A 20584-nucleotide genomic window follows, 5' to 3' on the forward strand; every position below is an offset into this window, starting at 1 on the left:
TACCATCCCTACTACTTACTGCACCTGTGATTTTCTAAACTAAGTATTCCTTCTGCAACTTAGGTAAATAGTCTTTAACAGGTGAGAACCCAGAGATTTGGGTATTTAGGCAAAGGTATCAGCTCTAGCATTTTCCCAGGAATGGACTTCAAAAACATAGACATGGGATTATTTTGCTTTAAATTCAAAGAACATAAATGCAAAACATGGAAGACAATCCCAGCTAACACAACCACAGGCTTTTCTCCATGTAACTAGGAGAATAAGATTGTTCTTAAAACTTAATTAAGGATAGTTGTTACACATATTCTACTATCAATAACAAAGGCTGGAGGGATAAACTTACTGATGTCAAAGAAGTTACTTTCATCTCACTCTGCTGAAATAATAAAAACCAACCTAATACCCCCTAACTAGTTCTAATAGGTCCCACCAAGCTGATAAATGACAAGTATTTTGTATTAACTTTTATATAAAAAACATATTTCCTCAGTACATTTATGGATTTAACCCTGGGTTTCCAGAAACTTTTTGAATTGGGAATTTAAGATTTCATATTGTGTTGGAATACAGCTCAAACCACTCACAATTGATATATTTAATGACTATGAGGTCCTTTTCATTTGAAACAACATTATATAAATAAAGTTTAACATTGTAAATCAGTGCACTAGAATACAGTCAGTGGTCACCTCTTAAGAACACGAGACATAATGGAGAAGAATACCAGCTTCTATAAAATGAAAAGTTATTCCAAAATATAAGAAGATTAATGTATATAATTCACAGAAATATTTGAATTTCAAATACTTGGAAACTGTGGAAAGCAGAAGAAACTAAGGACTATCAGACAAAGCAATGCTTCATGAAAAAATACCACAATTCACAACACATCAAAGGCAGATGCTTTCTAGTGTGGGTGCAGGTTTTGCAGCAGCCTGAGAATGGCTGGAAGTAACAATGCAGAGGTAATCCACAACTTGGATAATCAGCCCATGGAAAACCAAGATCTCATAACTATAACCACTTTTAAATAACAGTGGGGAAAAATTCTACATGATCCAGCAACAGTAACAAATACAAACACTTGATAATTCCAGCAAGTATAAAAACACTGTATAAATGTCTATAAAAGGTAAGAATCGGGCCTTTTCTTTACAAGCTCTAAACATAATTTTAAATATGCTACTATATTGTAAATAACACGGAGTAATGAGGAAGAATAATGAAAAGACCTTTTGGTAGTAGAACCAATGCAGTAGAAAAATGTAGTAAAGAATGTTAGATAACTGGGACATGATCAAGATTATTGGACAAGGTCCAACACAAGTTTAAAAGGTTTGCAACTACATGACCTTCTTATCAAGGGCAGTAAGAGAACCACGAGATACCTTAAAGAATCATTATGGGTAGCTAAAAAATTATCAAATCTTTACCTAGGAGAAAAAAAAAGCATCCCTGAACTAGGATCATCAATTCCTCGGTATCATTTATATTTCAAAATCAAATATTACATGCAGATTCTTATGAGATACTAAACACAGTGAAAATACTACAGATGCCCAGTCAGTAGAACTGTAAACACTTGGTAACAGTTCACAGGGTAAAGCAGCATTTATTTTAGGATACCAAAATCTTAGATGACCAAAGGAGGCTTGCAACGGTGAGTCCCTTGGTCCTGTGAAAACTTGCTTACAGTTGTCCAAAATTTTCTCTTCGGTGCAAGTGACTTCAGTACATGGCTGTGGAAATGAAGGTCTGTATCCTGACACTGTATCCCTATACTAATGCCCAAAGACCACAAATACTTCACTGTTTCATACCTGATTTTACAGCAGCATCCAGCGGCCTCACTGAGCAGACTCTGTGCAAGTAGTCTTTTTCCAGCATATAAAAGGCCAATCTCAGGCATTCTCACTATGCATTTTTGTCCAGGACGCAGAGACTCCTGACTATTATTTTAGGGAATAGATTTTACTGCCAGAGAACAAGACCAGCTTCAGGTTTCATTGTTTACTAAAATAACCATTTTGGTGCTACACAGAATAGTCGTCAACTAGAATCCCTATTTTCAGAAGCAGGATGCCTGGAGATTGCTCACTGGGTGATGAGGATTTTGAGGAAGCTAGGTGATCTTGTGTCCACTGTGAAAGATGTACTGCTATACAGAAGAGGATAAGCAGAATTGTAAGCAGAATCAATATACTCAAGAGACCTAAAAATCATAAAATATATTAACTATAAAATCCTTCCTGCAGATAATTCATTTAAAGAGCTGAATCCTGCCCAAGTTTATTCTCTATCAATGAGGAATGTAAAGCCACAAATTGGTATTCCTTCACAAGCTTGAAGCCTGAAGTTAGGCAAATAGACAGAGTCACTTAGCAACAGACCCAGCAGCTATATTCTTGCTAGACTTTACTCCAAAACCTGAAAGGTGCCTTATATTAGATTGTCAGTTCCCTGACTCCCTTAAAGTTCCCTTTAGCTGATAATAAATCATTTCCATAACAACATTGCATTTCTGACATCCAGCATTTTCCATATAAATTTGCCTGGGACTTGTTGCCTAGTGACTATCAGCTTGATCAATACTACTAACAGTAGGTTCCTTTTCCTCACTAAGGAAAATGTTCTCATAAATTGTGTCTCCCACATAACACAGTCATCTTCCTCTCACCAACATCTCTGGCGTAATGCACTCTAGGGAGAAAAAATTTGCTCCTTAAGCCTTCTCAGACATATGAAATTCTGAGAAAATTTGCTCGAAGTTTTTACTGCAAAACTAGAGTAAAAAAAAAAAAAAAGTAAGTAAGGTTTTATAGTTGATTATATTATTGATGCAGTATAAATTACAGAATGCAATTTTAATCCAATTTTGGTAATCCAAAGCATATGTGAAATCTGAAACTGCAGGTTAGATGTTCACAGCAATTCTCCTCCACAAAGAGAAAAATTATTCACCTATCCAGAGCACCTAATTTCCCATGACACTCCTGAAACTATTCTAGAAATCACCAGAGATGTCCAGTTTTTCAAGTACAGTGACTCAGCAGTTTTAGAGGCATTTTCACAGGAGCTGCTGTTCACAGTTTGATTCTATTTAAAACCACTAGTATCTTCTGAAAGGTTTGGTTGTGTATTTTTACGACTGTTATTATAGTCCTGGCATGACCTAAGTAGTCCTGGGCTGCTGGAAAACAAGCATTAAGTACTCATTATCAACAACACTCACTCTAAGTACAGCCTTTACTGTTTTATCATAATAGCATGCACATGTACCTACAACCTTTTTCCTCCGTGTGTATGTTGAGAGTGTGACAATGAAAGCAGGGAAGTGGGAACTGGGATATCTAGGTGCTATTTCTAGTATCATTACTCCATTAGAAATGCTGGACGTTATACCACCAAGTAACAATTTAATCCTGGTTTTGACACTTTTAACTGTGGAAATCCTCATGGAGAAATTCAATTTGATTGTCACTATGCCAATTTAAAGATAAACTTCCAATTACCCCTGTATAAATGAGGCAAGATTTGAGATATTTACTTCAGAGAGTCAAGGACAGGCAGAAGTATGATGCTTTATTTTGTTACACCAAGCTTAATTTGCATGTCTTCCTACCTATGGAGAACCTTACTTGTGGGATATATGGGCAACCTGATATTTGGAATTAAGGTCTCTTCAATTTCTCCAGTGGCTTAAGCCAACACTACTTTCAGGCAATATTTGTTTTTACTTCCAGTCATAAAAGCAGGTTTATGAGGTAATTAGAACTTATTTTGCTCATTAGAGTCCCACCAGTTATTACAATTTCCATTATTTGACAGTGTATATGGATATTTTGTGAAAGCAATGCTAATAACATATGGATTCAGAATCTAGATTAATAGTGATTCTCTATCAAAAAGTACCAGGCAAAAAAGCCATATAATTTTTGATTAGACATTACAGACATCATAAATAATAAAAATGTGGGCAGGTCAAAAGAGGTGTGCACTGCAGAGAATATATTCCCTTCCAAATAAAATAGATCTTTATAAAGATGTTCTGCAATAGGAAGGTGCTACAGATAAAAAACTTCATGGATATGCTTTCCCTTTATAACTATTATTCCCTTTATAACCATATATTGCTATGACTTTGAACCTTCATCTGATCACTGAGGCTATGGAATGCAACAAAATACCGTGTGGTAGAACATGTGTAGCAAAGCAAGAATAAAAGGTTTGCAGGAAAGAGAAGTATTTAATCTGCACCCTCATTAGCTACAGAAAGGTAAGGTGGAAATAAATACTTCAATACAGAAAAACAAAACCCAGATGTTTAAAAGGCTTTTAAGGTGTTGAGGGCATGTGTGTACACCAGTGTCCAGGGCCTGTATGAACACAGTATTTAAAACTGAGATCTCTGACTTTCCAGGTCCATTCCAACCTCCAGTTTCAGGTGCAGATGTCAGAGCTGCATCACAGAGCAAAGGCTTCTCCTGTACTGTGTCCAACAGTGCAGAAACTACTAGAATTCTTCAAAGGCTCAGATGAAAGCAAATGTCACATGATGGCCTGATATCTAGATTCTGAAGTTCAGAATCACATTATTTATAGACTCTTACCTTGCTACGTTGCTAGACTCTACCTCACCCAGTTTGGGTATTTTTCTGCAAGGAAGACTGGCAACTAGACTTAGAGGACTCAGGTAAGCCTCACTATCACCTTGGAAAACAGATCATCAGGGTTAAATTTTGCACTGTCTTTAAAAATATGGCATGGCTCACATTTGTCAGCAGTACAATTAGAACCTATTTACCAGTGTTTAAGATAAATGAAACCCTGAAATAACTATAAGAGACTGAACCAATATCCATAAGCTTCACACACGAGGTAGAAGAACTAAGGACAGTTATGACAAGCTTAGGAAAGGATGGACTTGGCTAACCTTCCATTGCACATTGTCTACTTCCTAGAAAAGATATTTCTGGAAGCAAGCTTCAACTTTTTAAATATGTTAATATCCAACTGTTTTGTATTTGGTCTTGCCAGGTTTTGAACTAAGTAAATAGCACTGAAGCAATGAGCATGGGGTGACTGCTTTTATTTTGTTTTGTTCTATGCACTGCCCCATGCATAACTCACTGTACACATTATTCTGTGCATAGATTTACTAATATTACGTTTTCTAATGGCAAGCTTCACCATTACAAAACACAATTTATTCTTCAGAAACCTTCTTTAAGCCGACAGATGAAAATGAAATGCATCCTCTAATTCCAGGTATCTCATTTTTCTTAGTACTTAAAATTTCCAAGAAATTAGCACTTCAAAGAAATTTCCTGAGTTAAAGTATTAGAGACCCCTCAGCTTGTCTGCAAGTGAAGCAATAGGAAGCAATCAACTGAGAAGTTTGAAAGCCACAACCCCAAAATTAGTGACTATCTGGGGAAAGCTTGATTATGTGACTTTGCCTACCATCAACTGTTATGCTGTGGTACAGACTGAAATACACTGCAGACCTTCAAACCACAAATTCCTGTCTGGAACAGTAGCAGATAGAAACATAGAAACAAAGCATTTTATCAGGACACTTCCCATCTGAAGTGTGACTGCCACAAATTACTTCCCAGTGGCTACAAATTATTCTTCCTATTTCTTGAAATGCAATTTTTGTCCAGCTCCTTCCAGCCTAAAACTGTATGTCAAATCTCATTCACTACAGCCTTGACTCCTGGTCTCCATCTCCATTCCTGGAACATTGCTCCTAGAACCAACCTTTGTCCAGGAAGGATGTTCAATGCCTCTCAGACTCCTATCACAGCCCTATTCAGACACCATACAAACACTCGCAACTGGGTTTTGCCTATCTCTTGCCATTTCTAGCTTTTCTGTTTCTGATCTAAATTTCTCCCTCTCCAATCTGGTCTCCATTTATCAGTCTCTCTACAGTTCTGGTTACACCTGTTTCTTCCCAGTCCTATACTTGGCCTGTCCCTATTCTCCACCTATATAATAACTTCATCAGATCTATTACCTCACATCAGTTTTTCCTTCCATTGTCTTAGTCCAAATTAATTCCAGTTTATTTCAGTCCTACATGGTATTACACCCTTCTGGCTGGTCACTCCCTTCTCAGCCAGCTAATCTCCTATTCCATTCTTTACTGTAATGTCTAGTCCTGGATCCTTTCTTAATCTTCACAGCTTCTGGTGCCAAGTTCCATATGAATTTATCCACGTTCTGCATTCAAACCCATTGGCTCCCATCTCCCCATTATTTGGATACATGGGAGCCATGCACAACCCACCCATGGAAGAAGTTCGCACATCACAGACAGCGAGTGGCTAGCATTGAGAACAACTGTGTATGGTTGCAAATGGTTGCAATTGCAGAAGTCTTCTTTAGCCCAGGCTGGAAAACTCTCTGGCAGACATCTTCACAGAAGTTAGCAATGTTTTAAATAATCTCTGATGAGCATAATAAAAGTAAGATTTTTTCCAAAGGCTCCTAATTTCATTAAATTGAAGTTCATTTTCATTAGTATATTAAAATGCATGCCCCCTCAGATAAAAGGATTTCCCCATTTCATAATAATTTGAGAAAAAAACATAAATTACTTGACTCAAAGCTAATTTTTAAGACTATTTTATTAATAAAACTTGTCTTTAGCCTTTCTGTTGAGAATTGTGTTGCCAAAAAGTTGCTGAATGTTTAGAAAAGAAAACAAAACAGGACTTGAAAGCCCTCAGGGAAGTGATGGAGTCACCATGCCTGGAGGTGTTCAAGAGGCACTTGGATCTGGTAGTGGGTGATGCGGTTTAGGGGTTACAGTGGTAGAGCTGGGTGGACAGGTGGGCTGGATTGGCTTGAAGGTCTCTATGAATCTTGATGATTCTATGAGTAAATTTAATTAGCAGGGATATTACTAGGCTGGCTTAGTTTATATTTATCTCCCCTCAATCATAAAAGGTCCAGGGTGATGAATATTAATTTATAAAATATATTACTATATAAAGACATTGATTTAATTAGTCAATTTCTATGGGACTATGATTTAATTTAATGCATTCCAGGATGGCAGATATGAGCAGCAGCTGAAATGAAAGATGCCTGCCTGAGGTTACACTTGGTCTACTTGTGTTTTATTATCTGATACAGCATTTATTTAGCCATTATAATAAACTCAAAGCTACACACTTCCAAGAGATGCTTAAATTATACTGAATTCTTAAGTTTCAAACACTAGCTGACAGAATGAAGCTTTGAAGAACTTTTGATGATAAGTAATCAAGTACTTCAGAACAATTGTGAGCAATTTTGCTCAAATACTCAAGTTGCTACTCTGCACAGGCACACAAGGAATAAAGCAGAACAGTTTTGAAAATAAGAAAAAAAATAATGGCTGGAGGCTTACAGATAGCTTCTTGAAGTTTCACCTATTCATGGAAGATCTACATGAAATCCAAATTAAAGGATATCAGTGTTTAATTTTAAAAGAATTTAAAATGGGTGAGGAATTTTGATGGTCTATTAGAAAAGCATGCCTTTAACAATGCATTTAAGAACAGCTGCACAAGTCTTGAGGCTCAAATATTTACTGTACCTAAGAGATGAACTGTAAAAATTCAGATGTGTCAGAGGCACATTCCTCAGTTAAAGCATCCCTTGCCTGTAGATCATTACAACAGTCTCAGTTCCAGCTTCAGATTTCACATTTGCAACTCTCTCAACCTAAACCTCTAAGTGTTGAACCGCAAAAACATGGACTGTGTAGTTCATGAATTAGCAGACACAAATGGACATCTTAACGTATGAAACTGCTGTAAAGCTAAGACTACATGTACTTATTTTGAAGATGGCAGTGAATCTGAGAATCAAAGTTAACACTGCAGGTCACTAGACAGGGATTTATCTATTGCTAGCCAGGTCACAACTCTCTCAGATCTTTATCAAAGACAGATCTACGTAATGTAGAAGCATAAAACCTAGTTTTATTGTAGCAAGGCTAAGCACTAGAAGCAGTCTAATCCAAGCAGCATAGAACTTAAAGCAGGGTAACATATATAGCTGTTGCAACTGCAGTATAGGACCACTCAGTGTTAACCTGTGGGCAAGAGAGAAAATGAGAAAGTATTCTAATGACCTGAGACTTAGCTTTATTTAGGGTGAAATAAATAAAGGCAGTGAAGATAGAGGACCCCAAATTTCTGCTACAGGTGAGCCCACACTGGTGACCTTCTTAATTTAAATAATCTATCAGTGTAGGGTCTATCTCTGAAAAACTGGTCTCAGACATTTTGAAGAAGTTCTTCCAACTACCTTTTTTTTTAAAAAATAATTCATGTCCATCTTTTCTAAGTTCATAAATTATTCCTACCCAACCCAAACAAAGAGCTGTGAAAGAAAGCCACCTTAAATTTCAAAACAGTCTTACTTTATAACAGCATGTGATTTTTAAAGATTTTTAATGATAGTTCTTAAAGGAAGTAAAAAAATGCTATGGGCCATCCAATATGTGTTTGTTTCCAACATTCTAATGAATTTTATCTGCTAGACAGTTTCATATTACACTTGTCAACTCATTCTCACAGCTTCATTAAGTAGGTTGAACTATCCATTTTAGATACCTAGATTCTCAAGAGGAGCATTAAGTTACAGCTCAAAGATAAGCATTCCCAGGCCTTATTTGCTTAATGGCAGTTGAATATGCTTAGTGTCAATTGATAACTGAAACTATAGTTTACATGAATAATTAGAGCAATTCTGTAAGACAAATTGTTGATACGCTGCATGGTGATTTCAGTGTTTTTATCTCATTTTGTGTGAAATAGATATTTCAGATGCTGTGTTCAGCAATGGGGATGGGAGCATAAGAAAGGTAAAGCTGCAAAGGAGAACTACACAGCAGCAATAGATTTTCTGATTTACTTGCCCCTCAAACACCCTGCGGGAGTATCTCCAGTAAAAACTCTACTATGCATGAAGCAAGCCAACAGCTGCACCTCTTCCATGATAAAGAAGAATCATAATCTAAATTTTCCAAAAATGCACATAGATCCAAGTTCTGTAATTTAAAAAATTTTAGAAAAAAAATGCTTTTAAAGAAAGTCCTTACCCTCAAGCTTTAAAATATTATAAATAATATTATAAATAAATAAAATATTATGACTAGAAAAAACTGCCTTAGAAAAGCGATACCAATAGAGAACAAAGAACAATTCCAAGAAAAAAATCACAATGAAAAGGTCCCTTATCAATCAACCAATTTCAGGCAGCAAATTTGGCACACCCATATTTTTTATGCTTTTTACCCAATTCCAAATTGCTCAAATAGCTGGTTTTATTTTATAATAAAAAAGGTGTAAAAAGAAGTTGTCAGGGAAGAAATTATGATAAATCAGAGGAAAAAAAGGTCTAGAGAGAGAGCAGAACACAGAACAAGTAAACAACATTAAAAAGAACACAGAAAGATATTTACAGTGTTTTTTGCAACTCTTCTTTCCCATCATGAACTATATTGTTCCCAAAAGCCTACAGATTGCAATAACCTGACTAATGCACATCTTTCTTTGATCTACTGATAAAACATGCATCCCAGGTTAGCAATCACAGAATTACAGAATTTGGGAGAGACCCACAGGGATCACTGAGTCCAACTCCTGCCCAGAACCATCCCCAAGAGTCACACCATTGTGCTTGAGAACATTGTCCAAACACTTCTTGAACTCGTCAGGCTTAGAGCTACAACATAATTTCAATCAAAAATATCTTAGCTTTTTAAAGCACCTTTCTTTCATTCAAACGACCTACAGTTCACTAAAATGATCTTTTAAAAGCATTATCCTGGTTTATGTAGAACTCTAGGAGTATCTGTGGGGGTTTCCATTCTGTATGTCTGTATTTCTGTCCAGTTGTGGATGAAATAACCTTGGAAGATCAGGTCATGAGGCAAACTTAGTAAGTTAAATGTTGTTACAGTAATTTACTACTAACAAAATCATGAGTAATTCAGTAAACTTGTTATTGGAGAGAAAAAAGCAAATGATGCAAGCAATTCCTTCGATGTTTACATAGTGTCAAAAGAAATAGAATTATACAAGGCAGTAAATAATTTAAATTCTGTTTTTTGCCATGTGCTTCTTGCATGTTAAAATGTAAGTCACTTAGGTATATTTTCACTAAGTTCATTACCCTGAGTTTTTTGCATGACAGACACTTCAATCTTCTCTCTTATTCACACTAAATCTGCTCTCACAAACTTGATACTGCTGTAAATTTGCACCAAGCGTTCTAGAGAAAACCTCAGGCTCTACTTCCAGTTGCACAGCCTAAAATAAGAACTGGTACAACCTCTCTTTTTAGAAGTTGGTTTTCCTGACAATATCTTAGAAAAGCAGGGTTTTAGCACATTTGTTATCCAAATTAACATCCAAAGTAAAGACATGTCTCATTTCACTGGTGAGCTGCTTCAAATTCCCTCAGAAAACAAGACCTGAAGTAGCAATGGAAACAGCACTCGTGCTGCAGAAAAGGGCTTACCATGGTGGCAAACTGAATTGAATACAAATCCAGTATACGTGGCTAGGTATAGCAATTTAAGAACTTTTTTATTAATTGTCTATCCCTACTTGCTCTTAAAACCTTTAAGGCTGGTCTCTGCATAGACTCATGCTTCCAGATCACTTGTAAATGTGAAGTCTGAAAAAAAAATAAAACTGAAGTACACCCAGCATCTGATGACAAGGGAAACAAAACCAACAGGTCTGAACCTGCACCTGATGTTCAGACAAGAGCTGGACTGACTGGCTGGCACAGCAAAATCTGCCTGTCAAGACCTGTTTAAGCTTTCTGGTGTGCTGATCACGATCTGTGGTAGGCTAGAGTGTGTGTTTATGAAGAACTACACAAATGCCATCTGGGTATATGTTTCCAGCCTGCCATGAGGTAGAGGGATTGATTATTAGGCCTAGGTGTGCCACTTTTCTGTTACTCTGCAATGCAATGTCATGGGAAAAGGTAACCTTTCTCCACTAGGGTGGGAAGCACAACACAATTACTTACTATTTGGCCGCGACTTACAAAAAATGTAAGTATTTGCACACAAGATACCATCTTAAAGAATAAGTCACCATGCATTTCAAATTTTTACCATTTTTTTAAAGGGCTTGCCTTATGAAGTAAAAGGTAGTTTCTCTACTGACACCCCTCAAACCCAGGCTAGCCAGGCACCACAGCCCGAAGGGCTCAACAGCCCAAATGAGTCCCTCAGTGACCCCCAGCCATCTCTAGCTGGTTTTTGATGGTGCAATAGCACAGCAGAGGAACCCATGCTGAAAGGGCAAGTAACTGCTGATGGAGCAGAAAGGACACATCTGTCCCCCCACTTCCACAGCTAAAAAAAACAGAAACCAAAATCATCTTTTTGCCACTGTTCAGGGAAAGTGACTTGCTCATAGCTATCTTATCAAGAAGAGTCAAGACCACAGGATCAAATAAAAACAGCAAAATAACTCTCCCCACAGTAATTCATGTGCAGGTGGAAAGTTGCAACTGTGCAGGGTGTATTTCATTATGTTTCCAAATGAACTGAAGTTTGGAGGAGAAAGTTCATTGTGCAACATGACACAAGCTGTCTGACCTTATATAAAAGCATGCTAGCTACTGCAGTGTTGTAAGAAAAAACATTGTTAATCACACATGCGCCATGAAAAAGTGAGCAACATGCTTTAACAAGTACATCTGTATGCAGCAGCAGAAGAGAAAACTTGTCTGCCATTAAACATTTTGAGGGACATGAAGAATGTGTCTCCTGAGGAAATTATTTCAGTGAGACTCTGGACCTCGCAGCATTCTCAGAATTGCACAGTATTCCTCCCTCCTACTGCAGCACTAAGAGCCTGCCTGCTGATCCTCACAACAGTTTGTCTGTGCATGTATGTTTTCCACCCGTAGCTTTGTTTTCACTGGAGCACTAATGAAATTCAGTATTTTCGAGCAACCTCCTCCTACTGAAATTTGGGCACTGGCTCGCATGCAGAAAATAAATATGTTCTAAGTCTTAAATCTCATAATACATTCATGACTTCTTAAATTAAAAATATATATTCTTAAATAGTAAGCCTTTTTCATTTGCATTGAAAGATGCAAATCTGGAGTTCGTACTCACCATTTTATAACTGAAGATTGTAAAACCTACATTATGAACATCAGTCTTTCTTGGAATATTTAAGTGTACCTTCTGTAAATTCTCTGGCTATTTTAGTTATATACCTAACTGGACATTAGCTATTCAGATTCAAGAAGACAATGAATACTTTCAGGTAAATCCTAACCTGAAGTTCAAGTGACCAAGATTATTCTACCGCCCACATACCCTCAGAAGCCTAAGAATTATTGCTTACTATTTAACAGAAACACAAGGTTGAAACCTACAGCTGCCATTGAGCACATAAAATTTTTCTGATCATGCTGCAAAAGAACATTAATTTTCCAATGACTACAGCAGCTGCTATTGAGCATGGCTTCAAGGATTTGGGGCTAGGATAGCTGCTGACTTATATATGCACACAGAGTGCAGAGGAGACTAATAGAATAAGTGAGATGCTCCTAGTCAGCAGTGAGAGGAATCCTCTCTATCTTAAAACTCTTATAGTTGAAAAAAATTATGCTAATAACAATTTTGTGGTTTACCTATGGATCAACACTTTTCAATTGACTTAAAAGCAGTTGCATGATCCAATATTAATAACACTGATTAGCCAAATAATAAAGCAGCATACTTCTGGGACTCAAGGACTAAGTAGAAAGCACAACAACTCTACTGGTGTGGGTTGGGAAAAAAAAGGAAGACCTTGGTGTTCCAGAAAAGTGGATTCTTCTCTTGGCACAAAGCAGAAGACACTAATCAGCCAGAAGGTAAAAAAGTTTCGAGGTGCTCTTTTCTAGAAATGCTGACAATGGGTACAAAACAGCTGCAGATTACATTTTCAATGACATTAGGATGACTTCCCCTTATAGGCACTACAGTAAGGGAATGCATTATCAATCCATATAAATTACAGGTGAGAAGCTAGCTAGGAAGCCAAAGGAGTAGTGTTTTAAACACTACTCTCTGGAGGATAGCCTAGCCATTTTAAATGTCTTGCTGCTGTGTTCTAAGACGGCACTATTGTACAAGAAGAAATCCAGAAAACCAGGAATTACTGATTCTTAAGAATGTGTTGTCCAAAAGAGTTCAAGCAGGTTCTCAAAACCAATGTGTAGTGACTGTACTTTCTGCCTTGGGTTTGCACCTGCATCACTGATTTATTCCACAATCTTTCAGCTTGAGCATAACACATCTGTGAGATAACAATGATTGAGCAAGAATGCTTGATTTCTTCCACACATAATATTATAAATAGGGACCTTCCATTCCTACATTTTCAGATAAGCTAAGTGTAGTAGTTGTGTTATCAACAAGAAAACAACAGGTATACACACACAGAATTTAATGCTCTTTACAGAAGCTGCATCTAATATCATCCTATGACACGTTTCTCTACTGGAAATGGCACTCTATTCACTACATGACCTGTGACAGCAAACACAAGAAATGTCTGGCTTTCAAGATGGCATGCTAAATTGTTTTGTTTAAACAATCAGTGTATAAAATACTAATTACAGTGGTACAGCTCCTAGATTTAAATCCTGTAAAACTAACGACTGTGTAATGTACCACCATTAAAAAAAAAAACAGCAGCAAAAATTCATCACAACAGAAGTCATGTCAGTGGAAGACAGAAAATGAGGAAAGAGGAAACCATGATCTACTGGCACTTATCCACCATCTCTCACACTGGTTACTATGGAATCACAGATGAGTAAGACTAAACAGATATGTCTGGAAGCTATGTGCTGAGTATCAGTTTAACAAAAACCCAGATTTCCTCTGGATGACAAATACTTCTACAAAGTTGATGATGGCACAGCTCGCCAAATTTATCTATCAAATATGCTGGCCTTTTGAGCTACAGCTACCACCTTTTGCCCACAGTTCACTACAGCTGAAGGATGTCAATTATCTCCACCAGAAAACAGGTAACTTAGTATGAGAAATTTCATGTTTCTAAAATGTGTCAAGAATTTAAACTTGGCTTCCCCTTTATACTCTGAAATCTTGGGCAATGAAGACCTCCAGCTTTCACTGTTGAGTCTGGATGTGTAGGACAGCAAAGACAAGGTGGAGGGATGCAGAAAAAAATGAGATTCTCTATGAATGCAATGTTCTCAGTGGTCTCTGGTTTGGTGCCCATCGTTTGAGGAGAATGCAGAATAAATTATAGCGCACAAAAGAAGAAAAAAATTGATGGGTCATTACAACTAGCAAACAGGAATGTGATGCAGAAAATTACTGATTTCATATCTACTGCCTTTGCAGAATCATTCCTCCTACTCTGGTAGCTACTAGCAACCAGAAATAAATTACATCAAAACTTTGTGTGTTTGAAACACTGCCAAGTGTAACACTCGGGGGAGTTACACCATCTGCTGTCTCCTGCCTTTCTACCTTCTTTGGGATCAAAGGGCTGACATTTACTGAGAACATGACAGTTCTGAGGCTTGTCTTTAAAGAAATTATAAGGAGCTCAGTGTTCCACATAAAATCTGAGAACTGTTTAAAGGCATAAATAACTGTGGTAAAAACAAACAATGACATCCCTCTACCTCCTTTGCTATCCAATCAACTATTTGGGCTGGAGTAAAATGAACCTTTGAAACTGACGAAAAACAAAGGAAGAAATATATAATTAGGAATGGAAACAACCTAACATTTGAGGAAACAGAGCCAAATAAGCAAGTACCTGCAGGACCACAGTCAGATGTCAGTCTTGGTTCTCCAGGCCTCTTCACATTTTACTGCAACTTTTGACATGTTCTACAAGTTCTATTTTAAGAACTGACCTAAAAATAATGGTCTTTTGAAGGACAGAACTCAAGGCACAGTGCTATCTCCAACTTTCAATTCTGTTCTTCAAATCTGTCTTTCAATGTACTAAGCAGCTACAATACATTTTCTACCCTAAATTCTGCTAGCAGCCAAGCTTTAAAACTGTTGCATGTGCTGACTACAAAACCAATTCTTCTCACCTCTACAGGGCAACATAAAAAATTTGATTTGGATGCATGGGGAAGAAGAAAAAAAACCCAACAAAATACAGAGGGAAATGTCTAACTTTTGGGAAGATAAAAAGTTAAATTTTACAGTGATTTCTATCTCTTGGTTAACATCAGGCTACACTTAAATCAGAGACTCACAAAATAGTTTTAAGTACTTCAGGATTTGTCCTAGATAATCCAATGAAATACTGATGAATATTCCAGCCCTCTGGTACACAGCTACAGTAACATCTACAATTATTTTAAAAAGCATGTGGCATTTCTCCTACTTCTCTCACCCCCATTTAAAAATTATGTGTATACTATGGAACATAAACTTAACTACAGAGAGAGAGCATCTCTTCTGCACTGAGAAATAATGATGCAGGAAGAGGCCTGGGGCAGATAATGTTCTTAACAGTCCTTTATCTCATCAGAGTCCTTATTTCCTCCACTAACCAAAATGTAACAAACTTGTCTCTGCCTAAAACTTCGCAATGTATTCCTCTCCTACCAATGGCCCTCAAAAATACCATCCTCACTACACTGACTTAACATGCATCCTTTCCAGTTTGGTAGTGTAGAAGTGCAGAAAAAGAAGAAACCAAAATTCCTTTTTGATACTAACAAAATGTTCCAAATGTTTTCATTTAAATATGTACCATCTCACTTCAAATTCTGAACATCTTATTCAATTTCAAAAAGTTGTAAACGGCAGTTTTTTCTTCTCATTGTGATGAAGGGAATGTACTCTTGTAGATAATAGGGTTATCATCCTAGAGTGTATAAGGTTGGAGGGTTTTATAAACAATTTGAATTCATAATATATTTCTAAATTACCAACCCAGTCAGAATATAAGAGGCTGCTGTGATGCTAGCTTCATAGATGAAGGAAATTAAATAAAGATGCTTTTGTGAAAAAAAGAAATGTAATACTGAATCAGGCAAGAAAATAAAACAGCTAGTGGTGGGGAGAGAACACCTCAAACACTGGTTCCTTAGATTACTTACTTTCAGAGAAACAATGTTTCAATGTTATTATTTCAGACAACTATTTTACACCCACAGTAGCTCCAAATGTTCTAACTCCATCCCAGTTTGTCTAATTCTCCATCATACAGTAGCTCCCAGCCAGTGTGCACCCTCCAACTCTCCCTTTTCCATGCCAATATTCCTTGATGTCTTCATCACCTAACTTAGGTTGTGGCAAAGAGCAGTGGGAAGTTATGGCTGGTTCCATGTTCCATAGGCTGTCTAGGATAGTCCTCTGGGCCTCTCTTCTCTTTATGTACTCACAGAAGTAATTTCGTCAAACTTTTAAGACCTAAATAATTAGGATTGTTTCCCTGCCAAAGGAAATAATTTATATGACTGGCAGCATTAATTGCAACAGTCAAGTCTCATAGGAAATTGGACAATACCTGTAAGCCTTATATAACTGCAACTCACTCTTTCCTCTTCTCTCAATCACTACCAGCAGTAACTGGGAAATACTACAAAAATGTTTTGCCCTCTCTAATAAAGTCAACTTTATGCACTTTTTATGTCAGAGATACATCTTCATACTATATAATAACATGAAATTCCAAGACAACATGGAGTTCACTTACAGGATTTATACATCATCCTGAGTTGTTTCTCTGCATTCTGCTCCTCCATATTTCAACCAATTTTAGCCCACAGCATTTCAAACTTTGGCAGTGGAAAAACTTTACCAACTACGTATTAGATTAATACAATATTCTTTACTTTTGGCAGAACTGAAAAATATCACAACTGCTTCAGTCAAATGCAAAAGTCATTGTACTGTGGCTATTCCTTTAGTTTAGAATAAAGTTTTAAGGCCTTACACACTTATCAGGTGGCAGTGAGTACTCCTTGACAACTTCCATTTCCTCCTGGCTAAGAAATAGTCTCAGCAAGAACAACAGCTGTGGGATACGTCATTTTCTCACTACTGCTAAACCTGCCTCAACTGCTCTTACATCACACTGCCCAGAATAACCGATACAGCTCCAAAGGAGTCAAAGAGAGCTGGTGTTTCAACATTGCCCTCAGCCTCAACTCACACTTTTAAGTTGTTCTCTCCATTCCACAGACACATGTACCATACCCCAATCAATGAGAGGAATCCAGGTATGACAAAAAATAACCCAACTTCTTAACACATTTTGAAATAAGGTGCCAGGGGAAAAATTAAACTACAGTTGCTACTACCCGAAAGGAAACATTATCCAAAGTTCTGTATTTCGCCAATGAGCTTTAACAGAAAGATAGTTTTTAAGAACTGGATTTTTCAGCACAGTTCAGCTAAGAATTATGATACCTAAGAGTTTTCATCTTTTCTCCTGACCTACTGCACCATGACGTGGCCTATTACTCTCTAAGCTTTTTAGGAATGAGAATAAGCTGGGTTTATTTTAAGTCTGGATATTTTGAAGTAAATTCCCCAGGTTTACTATATGAAGACATTAGTGTAACTGTGGTGGCTGGGTGGTTTTGACTTGTAAAATTCAGTTTCGCTGTGAGTCCTACTGAAGAGTATTTCTGCTCTCTACATTTAGCCTTAGCTGAAGAGATGGATGCTGTCTGCAACATCACAATAAATCCTGTGACTAGTTTAGTAGCACCATTACAGAAGATCATGATGATTTTAAACTAGGATAACAGAACAGCTTTAGCTCCTGATTAAAGCAGTTCAACTACTAATTCCTTCATTTTGATTCACGAGCTCAATTCTGACAACAAAATTATTAAAACTAAAAATTATTCTGTCATGAAAGATTCGTATGTATTCTTGAATGTTATTATTTCCAGTGATAATTAACCCATAACTGATGGACTTAGTAGTAGACAAATTTCAATCAAAGCTCTGGGCTTAAAGGAAAAACTAAATTAAAAAACCATAACAAAACTCAAAAAGTAACAACAAAAGCCAAACAAAAAGCCCACACAGAAAAGTGCACTGTTCTCATACACTACAAAATGTCACTTCAAAACTAGGAATATTTCACTCTCAATAATGCTTTTTTAAAGGCAAACAGGTTTTTGCCATTAAGATGGCACCTAGAATTCTTAGTCACTTTGCACAAGTTAACGTTTCTTACTTTCCCCTATGCTGACTTTAAATACAACATAAAAGGCCATACATTATTTCATTAATAGGCCCTGACAGTATTTGCCACCTCGGACCACTATGTAAGATGATGAATTATTTCCCTATGTAAATCTGAAAACAGTGAGGTATCAGCACTCTGCCAAAGATCTACAGTAACTAGATGCATATTTTCTGTAAATGCTATCTCACAGCTACTTGCTGTCCACCTGAAGACTTTCCTTGCTGTGTACATTCAAATTCTCCAAAAGGTATCAGCTCTGTTCACAACAGCATGAATGCCACTATGTTCTACATTGGATTTTACACAAATTTCTTCTTCGATGTAACACTGGAATGGTTTTGAGTGAAAACATCAGAAGTCTGCTGTAGAATAAAATCTGTTTTGTGTTGTTTCAGTAAGGCTGAAAAAAAGGAGGCTGATGTTCTAGCCATTTCTCTTCCTTATTGTCAGAGATTTCTACAAGCAGTTCTCATCAGCCCTTCCAGTCAACCAGGCCAAACATTATTAAAAATGCAGCAAAAAAAATCTAACTACTGCTATAGGTCATAGCGAAGTGTAACTTGAGCATGGTGCTTCTTCTTAACTTCACACAGAAGCTCATTAGCCAAAAAACCCCTCTATTTATAATAAAGTTTTTAGATCTTAGTGATAGCAGAAAAATTAAAATAAATAAAAAAATTCAAACTGCAAAAGCTGTAAAACAACTTTTGAATATCAGCCCAAGACAGATTTTAGTGCAGGCACTATTTACAGAAAACTCTAAGGAACACTGCTGTTGAGTAAACTGTAATTATCTTCAAATTCACATGGGCTTATTTTCCTATTATATGAAACTACAAGACATTAGCTAAAGCAACATATTTTGATTCAGCTTTTTCATACAAGTCCTCTCAAATTGTGAAGCAGAGCTTTCCAACATCCTCCCTCTTCCCTCTCCTTTTTCAGCCTTAACATGAAGGGTTTTTTGAAACTAGATTATGAATGCTTCCTTAGTAACTCCCATGCAGAAAGACTGATGTTTAGTCTGCCTAGAATGACTACCTAACATTCTGTGTGGTCTTATGTTCCTATTTAGAGCGTATAGCTGCTTCAACAAGTAATTCCAAGCGCTTCAAATTGGGGGAGGGATACAAGCAGGGTTTACAGTTCTGCTGACTTTGTATTCAAAATACAGATTTAAAAAAAAAAAATCAAACAACCTTTAAATTGACTAAGTCCAGCAACACAAAGATCAGATTTTTAACAAAAATATTTAAACAATAACAGTATTGCTGCTGGAAATTAAGGGTTGCAGAAAAGATAGTTTGAACTTGAAAAACCTCACTGCTACTACTGACATAAATACGCACTACAGTATCAGTATTTCCTACATAATTTTCTTATATCCAGGTTTTCTTTTTAGTCCAGCAAACTCCTGATCAAAGCAAAGGAAATATCTACTGCAGAATGCACTACAACAAAGTCACTTGCTAATCTACAGCTATCCTTCAAAAAACCTAAGTTAAAGCATTGATTATTCCCTTTACAATTTCCCATCATCTCAGATGTTTGCACAAGGTTTTACATACCTGCAAAACTTGTTCTTCTGAGGATGACACAAACAGATCCATTCATTTTGGTTAACAGTATGAAGTTTTTTGCTGGCAATAGCCAGGTACATTCTGGCTAGAAGTCTCACATACAACAGCAAGTACTACCTAGGCAAGTCCAGTATCTTCTCTCAGTATTTTTATAATGAATTCAAAACACACTTCAAGGGTTATAAAGTTCCTGGTATCTTGTGGTATCTCATACATATATACTTCCCCCCCCCCCCTTCAATAAAAACTAACACGTAAGTTGCAGAATGAAAACTAAAAAATCTCACCCTTAACAAATAATAGTGAAATAGATAAAAAATATAGCAGATGTAACATTTTTATTACCTTGTTTCAAAACCAGAATATCTTGAATGACAAACAATGCTTTAAAATGTGATGAACTGAAGCAAAAGGTTATCTTTATTTTACGAGGATGAGCAAAGTACAACCTACAACCTGCTCAATCTGTTAGAAAAGCCAGGATTTATATGCAAATATCTGATAAGTCAATTTAAAAGGAGGAAGCCTTCAAGTGTTTCTGCTGCTTTGAATGACAACACTGAGCTGTGAAGTCTAATCTTTCAGGTACAAACTGAGAAACTCTATACTATAGTATCTGAGGCTGCAGTTGGTAAGTCACTTAATGAGAAGTATATTTATTGCTTAAGTAGAGAGAGATTGTAAGTTTGTTATGAAAATGGGTCAAATTAGCATTATTCTCACAGAACGAGTATAACACAAGGGAACAAAATGCAC

The 20584-nt window shown here is 36.7% G+C and overlaps 1 protein-coding gene across 1 annotated transcript in view; it reads right to left on the reverse strand.

Moving 5' to 3' along the window:
* RPRD1A (regulation of nuclear pre-mRNA domain containing 1A) overlaps nt 1-20584 on the reverse strand; it is a 43366-nt gene that overhangs the window by 4650 nt on the left and 18132 nt on the right. The gene's annotated exons all lie outside the window — the stretch shown is intronic.

Source organism: Fringilla coelebs (assembly GCF_963513975.1).
Source record: "Fringilla coelebs genome assembly, chromosome: 1".
Classification (NCBI taxonomy): domain Eukaryota; kingdom Metazoa; phylum Chordata; class Aves; order Passeriformes; family Fringillidae; genus Fringilla; species Fringilla coelebs.